We start from the raw sequence: 8,756 nt of genomic DNA, 5'->3' as shown, positions 1-8,756 counted from the left end.
GTTTAATTGCAGTGTAGATGTTTGGGCTCAGGCTGCAGCCTGAGCTCTGGGACCCTTCCACCTCATAGGGTCCAAGAACCCAGGCTGCAGCCCAAGTCCAAATGTCTACACCACAATTAAACAGCCTCTTAGCATAAGTCAGCTGGAACAGGCCAGCTGCAAGTTTTTAATTGCAGTGTAGATGTACCCATTAATTCTGAGGCCAGAAGAGACCCGTGTCCCGCTTATGGCCCAATCAGCACACAGCTGCAGCTCATGTGACATCCTCAGCACCACACAGGTAGTATATATATTGTGTGGCTACAACCCACATTACAAATAGAGAGCTGCATATGCTGCCCACAATGGTAAATAGGTTGATATACAGGAGATCAGACTAGATCAGCAGTTAACACTGACCACAGAATTTCCTCAAAATAAATTCCTAGAGCAGATCTTTTAGAAAAGCATCTAATCTTGATCTTAAAATTTCCCGTGATGTAGAATCCACTATGATTCTTTGTAAATTGTTCCAATGATTAATTATCGTCACTGTTAAAAATTTATGCTTTATCTCCAGTCTGAATTGTCTAGCTTCTCCTTCCAGCCATTAGATTGTGTTAAACCTCTCTGCAAGATTTAAGAGTCCATTATTAAATATCTGCCCACTATGTAGATATTCATAGACTGTAATCAAATCTCCCCTTAACCTGCTCTTTGCTAAACTAAATAAATTGAGCTCTTTGAGTCTATCACTATAAGGCATGTTTACTAATCTTTTAATCATTCTTGTGCTCTTCTCTGAAGCCTCTCCAATTTATCAACATCCTTCTTGAATTGTAGGTCACAGAACTGGACACAATATTCCAGCAGCAATCAGACCAGTGCCAAATAAACAGGTAAAACAACATCCCTACTCAACACTCCTCTGTTTATGAATCCAAGGATTGCATTAGCTGCTTTGGCCACAGCATCACACTGATTATCCACCATGATCCCCAAATCTTTTTCAGTCACTGCTTCCCAGGCTAGAGTCCCCCATCCTGTAAATGTGGCCTATAAGTTTTGTTCCTAGACGTAGACATTTACTTTTAGCCATACTAAAATGCATATTGTTTGCTTGCGCACAGTTTACCAGCGATCCAGATATCTCTGAATCAGTGTCCTCTCCTCTTCATTATTTACCACTCCCTCAATTTGTGTGTCATTTGCAAACTAACCAGTGATGATTTTATATACCATGTCACTGATAAAAATGTAAAGCGTAGGATCAAGAACCAATCTCTGCAGGACCCCACTACAAACACACATGCTTGGTGATGATTTCTCATTTACAGTTACACTGAGACCTATTGTTATCCAATTTTTAATCCATTTAATGTGTGCCATGTTAATTTTATATCATTCTAGTTTTTTCATCAAAATATCATGCAAGTACATTGGTCAAACAACTTTTAGAAGTCTACGTATATTACATCAACACTATTACCTCTATCAACCAAGCTTGTAATCTCATCAAAAAAGATATCAATTCTAATCCAACATCATGAGTCCAGCAGCTGAGGCTTGCAGAATAAAACATTAAAAAATCATGAGATTTATGGTAAAAATCACAAGAGCAGTCATACCACAATCTGAAACTTTATGGTGCAATATGTAGGCAGCTTCAGTCCTTTTCTCTTACGTCTTCTGTCTGGGAAAGGAATTTCTGCCACTTGCTTTGAGCGATAAAGATTTTTGATCTTGAAGGAAATCCAGTTCCTTAAAAAAGATTATTTTTATTGCTAGAATGGTCTATACCAGGAAAGACCAAAGTGAACCAATTTCCTTTCCAGACCAATTTGGAATGCCCAATCAGCATTTCTCTTGTTAGGTTGTTACAAATATTTTCCAAACCTGGTGGATGAACACAAGGATCTGTATGCAGCCAGGACCATCTGCACAGAAGGCCTGTACCCTTGCAGTTCATAGCGTTCTTTCTTGCCGCCAGACCAGAATACAATAATCTATGACAGTATTATCTTCTAATGTGGTCGTTCTTCAATATGGAGTTCTCTCAATCGGTCAAAAGGTTAGTCTTCCACTGGCTCTTAAATTGCCTTCGCTGTTACTCACTGGGTTTTACTTACCATAGAACTGGGCAATTATATTCTTCAGTGCTTGGAATACATTCAGATTCTTTTTCCTTTTTTTAAAAAAATCTGTTTTACAAGTAGCTTTTTATAACTTACAACAGAGAAAGTGTCACATAGGCAGAGAGGGACAGACTCATGGACAGGCAGCATATGCATTCCCTACAGACAGGCGAAGAAAGAAGTTCAATCTGTATTTGCTCTCATAGTGGTAAATAACAAGTTATGCTTTGATGCTTTATTTTTAAGAGAGTTGCTCTAATGAAAGGCAATCATCATCAGAGGTTGACTCCTGCCCTGTCTCTGATCATGCCCCCCAATTGTTGTGTCTGTATAGGATGCAGATGCAGCTAAAGGAGTTCAATGGAAGTTTTTCCTGACTAAGGATTGCATGATTGGGACTTTCACCAGCTGTAAAAGTGCAAACAGAGTCTTGAATTCAAGTTATGAGAAGTTAGGAAAAGAAAAAAATGTTGTATCTACTTTGTTTAAAATATTGCTTAACTCTAAAGATGTATTATGTACATTTAAGAAAAAAGATTGTCCTTTGTTTTGCCTTACAGGTTGATGAATGTAGCGTTCTATCATCTTTCTCTTTATAAATGTTCCCTGTAAGTTTTGGGACTGAATGTGGGGATGAGTTACTGATCATATTGAACCCTCAATTTAGTTTATAGATTAAACAGTGCCTTATTGACAGACCATCAGGAAGAGCTGACTAGTGTCTTAACGGCCAAAATGTCCCCTTGCTACCAGCAGTTGATACTGAGTATTGGAGAGAGAAGTATCTGGGATATCTCTTCAGTTGGTCCTTGAGAGTCATCATATTTCAAATTATGGACATGATATATCTGGAAATGAGACAGGGTATAAAGAGAAATCAAGCCCTAAACTATTGTGGTGTAGTCTGTATGGAGGACCTTTCACATCTCCTGGAGAGCTAGTTCTCCTATTAACTGGGCTGCATTGACACGGAGAAAAAAATGGAACCTTAGTACCACTAAGAGTAGCAATGATGGAAAATCTAGCATAAACAGACACAGATGTCAGATGATATGGTGATAGAAAACACTTTACTTACACTTCAGCTTTCACTGTTTTAGAACTGCACTAGCAGACTCTGGTAATGAGTTACAGGTTCCATTTTTTCCAGTGCAGACAAGACCTTAGAGATCAACTAAGGACTACTGCTCTGATTAAACCATCTGAACTAACAGACGATAACTAGAATCTCTACTCCATAATGGAAAGGAAGATAACCTTAGAACAGTTATCCACATATAACAAAACAATTTCTAGGTACAGAGATAAGGGAGGTTTGAAATTTGGGGGGGGGGTGGAATTAGCAGGAAATTAATGAATGTCCCTTGTAATTACTGTTTTTCATTATTGATTGAATACTTCCATGTATGTTATGGTAAGGCCATTTGACATAAACTGCTAGTACTATGCAGATTTTTCACTAAGGAAAAAGAATTATGGGTATGGAGGACCCTGAATGGAATGGTGCAAAGAGGGACATAGCAAAACTGTTTAGGTTTTACTGCACAAGGCAATCAGGATACCAGGAAGGTTTACAGAAGAGCTATCCCACATGCTAGTGAAGTACAGCTCCATAGCCTGAGCTATGGAGAAGTCTTTTTGGGGAATGGCTGGAGAATGAGTTGGGCTGGTGAGAGAGTGGTTCTACTACCATTGCACAACATGCTCCTGACCCTTAGTGATACAAATTTTGTATCTGCACAGGGTTCTGCAGATGTGTCTCAGCCACAACATCCTTTTCCAGGCCATATGCTGGAAGGCTTCAAGAAAGATGGTGCTATGTGGCCTCTATGCCATTCTCAGATTCTCCCTTATGCTAGGGGAGCCTCTAGGTAGTTGGCTAAGCTTGTTTCATGGCCCCTTTTGTGCAACTGAAGCAAAGGTTCTAGAATAGACCTGAAAAATCAGGTCCCATGTGTTCATTTTTGGTGCAATTTTTGTTGTTGTGGTGGCTTTGTTCAATTACCACTCATATTATTTTTACAAAGCCACAGAATGACCTACAGCTTTTTTAATCTATTCAATTTTTATCAAGGTACAATATTGTTTATTATCACCCAAGAATGTTTCTTCTCATCTGCTACAAAATATCAGGGTTGGAAGGGACCCCATGAGGTCATCTAGTCCAACCCCCTACTTAAAGGGGAACCAATCCCCAAACAGATTTTTGCCCTTATTCCTAAATGGCCCCCTCACAAACTGAACTCATAATCCTGGGTTTAGCAGGTCAATGCTCAAACCACTGAGCTATCCCTCCCCTCACAAGGATTTTTTATTTTTATTATACATTCAGCTATTGCTTTTTTGTATATGTTTGTAAAGATTCCATAGTCATTCTCCATTTACAGCAGCAACAATAAAAAGCCAGAAAGTCATAATTGTCATTTTGCATTTCTTCTGCTTTAACAGACATTGTCAAGTCTATGAATATTACATAACACCTACATCCTCCAGATGAATTTACTGCTGTGGAGAGGTATAGTCAGTTTGGTTCTCTTATTTTATAGCTATCTGTAAACAGACCTCTCAGAGTAGGGCTATTGTGTTATAATTTGAAATGCATCCAAGGGTCACCCCATGCCAAAACCACCAACCAAGATTTAGTAATGGTCTGACTGTAATAAACAGATAGCTAAGGGTTAACGTCTCTTTCACCTGGAAAGAAATAATCTGAACCACTTGACCAGAGGATCAATCAGGAAACAGGATTTTTTTCAGCTCTGGGTGGAGGGAATTGTGTGTCTGAGTTCTTTGTCTTCTGCCTGACTCTTTCTCAGCTATGGGAAGGATTTTTCTATTTCCTGCTTTCTAATCTTCTGTTTCCAGTTGTAATTACAAAAAGATCAGATAGGATTTATATGTTTTTTTGGTATTTACATGTCTATAGTTGCTGGAGTGCTTTGAATTGTATTCTTTTTGAATAAGGCTGTTTATTCAATATTCTTTTAAGCAATTGACCCTGTATTTGTCACCTTAATACAGAGAGACCATTTGTATGTATTTTTCTTTCTTTTTCTATAAAGTTTTCTTTTAAGACCTGTTGGAGTTTTTCTTTAGTGGGGAACTTCAGGGAATTGGGTCTGCAGCTCACCAGGGAATTGGTGGGAGGAAGAAGTCAGGGGGAGGTCTGTGTGTGTTAGATTTACTAGCCTGATTTTGCATTCCCTCTGGGTGAAGAGGAAAGTGCTTTTGTTTCCAGGACTGGAATTACAGAGGGTGGACTCCCTCTGCTTAGATTCACGGAGGTTGCTTCTGTGTATCTCTCCAGGAGCACCTGGAGGGGGGAAGGGAAAAGATTTATTTCCCTTTGTTGTGAGACTCAAGGGTTTGGGTCTTGGGGTCCCCAGGGAAGGGTTTCGGGGGGACCAGAGTGCCCCAAAACACTCTAATTTTTTGGGTGGTGGCAGCAGTACCAGGTCCAAGCTGGTAACTAAGCTTGGAGGTTTTCATGCTAACCCCCATATTTTGGACGCTAAGGTCCAAATCTGGGAATAGGTTATATGACACTGACACAGTGGTAGTATAGTTAACCCAGCAGGAGAGACCTGTGGGGAGGGGGCACTGAGTGAGGGGCAAGGGATGTTGCACCATGATAAAAGTTTATTTAATTATAGCCAAGCTAATACAATGGGTTGTCAAAATAAATAACATGATGGGGATTTATTTAAACCAGAACAAACAGACCTAGTTTCCACCTACCTACAAGGACATTAAATGGACAAAGAATATATATAATAAAAATGTATAATGATTCAAACACACACTCTATAACTTATTACTAAGTGTATTTAACTAAACATAACCCTCTAAATAAAGAAATATATCTATAAACATCTCTGTATGTACAAGCTATTATCTTATAGGTTATTCTTTTATTTTATTTTTTTTAGTTCAAGGTTCTCCTTTCCCCAAATATCTCACTGGGTTCTATCTAATGCTCAAGTTAGTCTTTGAACCTCAAGTGACTCTCGTGACTTCCTGAGAAGATTGACTTGATTCCAGTGATGCTTGCTTGTTGGAGTGCACATTAGAACAGACCAATGGGATCTGACAGATCTCTAGGACCACATGGATCAATGATAGAAGACAACAGGAACAGATGATCAGGAACAAACAGGAACAGATGTTCAGGAACAAATCAAACCCAGACTGACCTGACCAGCCAGCTTTAAAGTAAATGGGACCCCCTTTTGCATATCTGTCTGTCCTGCTCAACCTCAGTCTCTCCACTTACTGGTTTCCCTCCATCCTTCTCTCTGCCTTTTCTCCTTCTCCCTTTGGCACTGCACATCCTGCCTCTGTCCCTCCATCATCTTCCTCTTTTCCAAGTGCCACTTTCCCTCCCTTTGAGGGAAGGGGTCACCTCCTCTTACTTTCTCAGAGGGAGGGGCTACCTCCTCTGCAACAAAAAGAGACTGCATTTACCCTGAACCCACCCTAAATCATATATCTGCATACAGGGTTGAGCCCCTTTACCATATTTACATGTATATTACTCATATCTTAATAGCTGACTGGTCACATTGTCATCTCCCTCCAACACATGATCACTTAGTGTTGTTTTCTAAGTACTGTCAGACTGACAGCAGCACTGCTAAATTATTGACTTCAGTCTGTCCTAGCTATAAACAAACTCAGTGAAATGAAGTACATTAAGTGAGATACCACAGCTATCACACATGGGTATCTGTGATTAATGAATAACTCAACTTGTCCATGGAGACTACAGAGAGAGGGCAACATTCTGGCTTTTTTTGTTTTTTGTTTGTTTGCCAGACACACATTGGAAGCTGGGTGAACAGAGCTGTAGTGTTCACGCAGAACTGACCCAAGCCATTCTCCCTGGTCAATGCAGATGCATGCAAAGAGACTCAGTGGGCCACAGATAATTCATTTAGCAGAACTCCTTACAGATGGTCCTTCAGAAAGAAGCAGCAGGCACTGCCCCTTGTGCCTGCCTCGGGACACAGCAGCTATGCCAGGGGTGAGGCAAATGGCTAGACAACTCTCCCACCCGCATGGAGCTCCCTCCTTAGGGATGAGGAGAGTCATGTATATTTTAGCCAGGCCCTCTGTGAATGGGTGAGTACATCTTTTGGAAACCCTCTGTAAGGGATGCGGGGTCTGTTCAAGAACACCTCGTTGAACCAGTAAAGGGATTGGGGGCGTTATTGAGTGTTCAAAGACATCTGAGGGTTTTATTGCCAGCTGGGAGATTATATGCAACTGAGACTTCAAGCCCAGGAGGAGGTATAGCAGCTAAATTTTGTGCAGCTACATGTATGAACATTTAATGCAAATTTACTAATATGTCAATTAGCTTATTACATAATTTGCTAATTATTTAGCCATAAACTTCATTTTCAGGTCAATCCACCCTGCCCCAAGCATCAGTGGAGGGAGAACACAGAGCTTCATGAAACTTGGCAGCATGCTACACTGGAGTGCCTGAGCATGGGCAGCTAGATTTGTGGGGGTATCTGTACAGAAGATGGGCTTTCTGGGAGGTGGGAAGAAGTGTCTGATGAGGAGGCAGCTGGTTGCGAGCAGAGAGCCTGGGGCCAGGACTGGATCCTCTACATTGTCTGTCCCTTGGACCTCTTGCTTGCTCCTCCCAGCTCTACTTCCCCGCTCGCATCCAGCAAGGGGAAGCAGTGAGACACACATAGCTTCACAGCCTGCAGAGCAGGCATTGCAGTGATCTGTCAGTCACAGGATGCAATTGCAGGCCAGTCCTACAGGCCCAGGGGTTGCATGAGTATCCATAAGGGGCAGCAGCCTGCACGCATGAGTGCCCTAGAAGATGTATTACACTTGATAGGTCTGAGAGTGGAACTCTCATAAGAGAGAGAGGTGTGGACTAGAAAGCTGGGCAGAGAGCAGTGGGGAAAGAAAAGCTACCCTCAATGCTCTGTACTACTTCTTTTGTATTTTTGAATTCATTGCTTATAAAGCTGCATTGAAAGAATAAAACTGGAGACTTTTTCCAAATTGATGTAAATTGGATTTACCTAGAACCCCTTCAATAAATCCCAACTGGGAGAGAGTGATTTGTGCGTTCAGCTCAAGGAAGAGGGTGCAACAGTGGAGGCCTCCTGATTCATACTGAGAAAGTGGGGCAATCGGCTAGTTAACATAGGCGCCTGTACACAAATGCAAGAAGCCTAGGAAACAAGCAGGAAGAACTGCAAGTCGTGGCACAGGCAAGGAATTCTGATGTGATTGAAATAACAGAGTCTTGGTGGGGTAACTCACATGACTGGAACACTGTCATGGATGGGTATAAACTGTTCAGGAAGGACAAGTGAGAGAGAAAAGGTGGAGGAGTTGCACTGTATGTAAGAGAACAGTATGATTGCTCAGAGTTCCAGTATGAAACTGGAGAAAAGCCTGTTGAGAGTCCTTGAATTAAGTTTAGAGGCGAGAGCAACAAGAGTGATGTCATGGTGGACATCTGCTATAGACCACCAGACCAGGAGCAGGAGGATGAGGTAGATGAAGCTTTTTTTGGACAACTAATAAGTTTCCAGATCACAGGCCCTGGTTCTCATAGGGGGTTTCAATCACCCTGACATCTGCTGGGAGAGCAATACAGGAGTGCAC

Source organism: Gopherus evgoodei, chromosome 6 (assembly GCF_007399415.2).
Source record: "Gopherus evgoodei ecotype Sinaloan lineage chromosome 6, rGopEvg1_v1.p, whole genome shotgun sequence".
Lineage (NCBI taxonomy): Eukaryota > Metazoa > Chordata > Testudines > Testudinidae > Gopherus > Gopherus evgoodei.
The sequence above is the reverse complement of the archived record's forward strand: the minus strand, read 5'-3'. Positions refer to the sequence as shown.